We start from the raw sequence: 4,079 nt of genomic DNA, 5'->3' as shown, positions 1-4,079 counted from the left end.
ATTATATCTTTCGTACGTTCATACATCACTCATACATCGTATATATATCAAGCATCTCTTTAAACTATCCCTTGATAGTACATGCAATATCCGAATATCGTTCATGTACTATCAACATAACATACATACATCATCCATACTTCATATATATATATATATATATATATATATATATATATATATATATATCAATCATATCTTTAATTAGCCCCTGGCGGTACATGCAATATCCGAAGATCGTTCACACACCGTCAAGCATTTATCATACGTGGATCATACAGGGCATACACTTACCACTTAAGGTAAGTGTATTAACTATCACATCAAGTATGCACATAGCCTCGAAAACATAACAAGGAAGTGGGGCTAGAAACTCACATGAACTCGGTTACGTTCACCGTTTATGGTTATTCCTTTCTTGAGATGTGCACGACTAACTATATAACAATTACACGTATCAAATTAACTATCACTACCCATGTCATGTTTCTAGTTTAATTATTAACCCCAACGAATGGGGGTCCGGGGGCAGCGCCCCTGGCAGCGGGGTTCTAGGGGCGGCAGCCCCTAGCGGGGTCCAAGGGGCAGAGCCCCTGGCTGGGGTTAAGCTGTCTTAACACATTTTCCATTAGGATTTCCTGATAATATTTTATTGTTAACCTCTCAATCCTTTAAGTTATATTCTATAAATAATAAAGTTCAAGGGTTATTTTGTAATTATACCATCCTTTCTCTAAGTCCAGATACTGTTCTGCCATTTATCAAACTTCTAGTTCGTTACTTGGTTCTTAACAAATTAGGTTCATAACAAATGACCCATTCGTTACTTTATAACGAATTGACTATTATAACGAACTGGTCCATGTAACGTAATGAATTGGACCTTATAACGAACTAGTCCTTTGACGAATTGAACTTCTTAGCGAATGACCCCTCTGTAACGAATTAAACCTTCTAGTTCGTTATCTCCTTCTAACGAATGGTCATAACGAATTGGGGTTAATTCGTTATCCTTTCCTTAACGAATTTGGATACGGACTAGGGCTAGTTCGTTAAGCTTTCGTTAACGAAACGCCTGACGAATTACCTCTAGTTCGTTAACTTTCTGTTAACGAATTAGGGTTAGGTTAGAGAATGTCAGAAACAATCATCTGACATTCTAACCTCGTACCCGCCGCCTTTCCTGCGTCGTTGTAGCCGGAAAACTGCGAGTTCGCCGGAAAAACGTGTTTTTGCACCATTTTCACCGTTTTTCATCCCGCTCGATCCAGATATGAGCTAGGGTGACCCCTAGGCTCATCTTATGCCCGGTTTATACCCGATTCCACCCGGATCTCGTGACTTTAACGGTTTAAAGGTGTCGGCTCGTCTCTACGCAACTAGACCTAACGGGTTTGAGCTCATACCATAACATACTATCATTACCTTGGATCGGATCGGTTTTCCTTTTTGGTTCGGCTAGAGAAAAGAGAGAAACTAGAGAGATAACTTAAGTGTGTTTTTTGGGTGGTGTATGGAATATGTGTAAATGAATGAATTAATTAGTAATTAAGGTTTATATATTATGGATCATGGGCTTAAGCCCATGGTCTTTCCTTCTTTCCTTCTTAATCCAAGTCCATAACCCATATCCATTTAACCCAACACTATCCTGACTCATAATAACTCATGTTTTTATTTTATTAACCGAAATGAGAAAACGGGATGTTACAATCACTCCACCTCTGGTCACCACCACAATGATGGAACCGAAGACCTACGGTATGGTTTTCCAGATTTGACGGTTTTCCAGAAGTGAACCATCTGCAATTGAAACTCATTTATGAAGAAGAAGAAAATGAGGGAGCTGTGGAAAGGGTAGTTCACGGTGACAATTGTTGGTAGTCGATGGTGGTTAAAGGCTTAATGGTGAAGAGATAGATAAGATGTGGGGTGAATGAACTTTAATAACAACAGGGACAATGAAATGATTGAGATCAGTTGTGTTGTTTGTAGGAAAATTTTCTTTGTTTATTAAAGATATTAAATAATTTTATTTATTTATTTTTATTTTTTTGGAATTCTGATATCCGTTTTATTATCCGAAGTTTCGGATATCCGAAATTTCGTATGCAGATTCGGATAGTGAAAATTTGACTGTCCGAAATTTCGATTATCTGAATTTCGGATATCTGACTTTGAACATCCATACATCTCACACAGATAAACCCTTCATTTTGTTGAAAACCTAAATCCTTGACCCTTAAATATCTTTCTAACGAAGTTCCAAAATTTCAATTTGTAAAACATAATTGAATCGTTGACTGAAGCAGCCAATGATGTACCACCATATCAATATTTCGTCAGACAATAACTCTTACAAGAAGAGGTGAAAGCATCCTACGATAAGCAATACTTAAATTTGTTTTTAACATATCTTTGTACTGATCGATTGTTGGATACTAGTCGATTTTTGGAAACATTTCAAATGGAAATAATGAAGGGAATATATATTGTTGGGTCATAAATCGGTTAGACTGACGCATATCAAAAGGTCATGACATGATCAAGACTAAAGTGATAAAAATGAAGACGAATTGAAGAATTGCATTATGGTTATGATGGTGTAATACCGAAATTCATAGGGATTTCGGTTAGGCTAGTTTGGGCTTGGTTGGGCTTGGCCTTTGAGCCTTTTGTATGGTAACCTTATATATAGTTAATGCTTAGTCATTAGTTAAGGTTAATCACTAGTAGCCACTATCAAACTATCAGAGTGCTTAGATGGGTATAGGTTTAAGTATCTGATGATTTATTGATAATAGAATCGTATGCATTGAAACCGTATCATCTAATCTTATTATTGTTTTTCGTATTATTGTTCTTGAATCACCATGGTATTTGGATTCCGCACAAATATCGTGTTCGAGTTGGTATCATACTGTAGTGATCCATTTTCGGGACTTACAAGTTGTATCAGAGCTTTTAGACCTATTCTAGACTTGGTTGTGATATCAAACGATTATAAATATGTTGGTTCATTGTTGTTTCAGGTATTCTTGGTGTTTTGGGTTGATTTTCCGGTGAACAGTGTGTTGGGGAAGAAAGGGTGTTATTTTTGGCTTATGTTTTGGTATTATTTGGAAACTATTTGAATCCCTTAATTCTAGGGAGTTAGTTTGTCCCATATCTCGATCAATAAATATTGTTATCGGGCAATCTTGCTTGACTTCAGGGATTTCGGTCAAAGATTTGAATTTACTGATCAAGTAATCATCGTTTACGGCCAATTAGGACTGAAAACCCATCGTTTTCGGCCAATCAGGACAGAAAACCCATCGTTTTCGGTCAATCTTATGAGTTCTCGGTCAAACCTAGTTCTCGGTCAAACACTTGTGTTTTCGGTCAATACTTTTAGTTCTCGGTCAAACTTTTAAGTTCTCGGTAAAAAAAAGTAATTTGGTGGGAAATTTTTTCTTGAACGAAATTTTTCCTGAATACTCCTTATAAGCGAGACTTCATTCTTGAAAATTTTGGCAAAAAGATTTTTTTGGTGATTTTCGGTGATATTTTTGGCGGGAAAATCAGAAAAAAATTTGAACGAAATTTTTCCTAGACACTTCTATTGAGTGGGACATCTTTTTTGAGAACATTGGCGCTCATATTTTTCGGAAAAAAAAATTTGGCGGGAAAATCAGAGTAATTCTTTTAATTACTCAATGGATTCTCCATAACCCTTCTCAATGTTTAGAAGTACTCTTAATCAGTCTGCTCCTCCACTAGTAGTATTTCAGAGCATGAAGAGTTCGCCCACAGAGGTAAGTTCAAATACATTAGCAAATTCCAATATGGTAAGGGAGATGGAAAGGGTCAAAAGTGAAAACTACACCCTTAAGAAAGAAGAGAAACTGCATAAAGGAAAGATAGATGCACAACATAAGGGCATACTTCAACTTCAAAAAGATTTTAGTGTGAAATGTTTTCATCACTTAGATGCTAAGAAGCATATAGCTGAATTAACTGCCGAGTTAGAAGCATTCAAGTTGGAGATAGCAAAATTAACAAATAAATTTGATAATGCCAACTTAAACTTCAAGAAG

This window comes from Bidens hawaiensis, unplaced genomic scaffold (assembly GCF_021521415.1).
Source record: "Bidens hawaiensis isolate Kalapana, Puna unplaced genomic scaffold, B.hawaiensis_p1.1 tig00002617_1, whole genome shotgun sequence".
NCBI lineage: Eukaryota > Viridiplantae > Streptophyta > Magnoliopsida > Asterales > Asteraceae > Bidens > Bidens hawaiensis.
Note: the sequence above shows the minus strand (reverse complement) of the source record.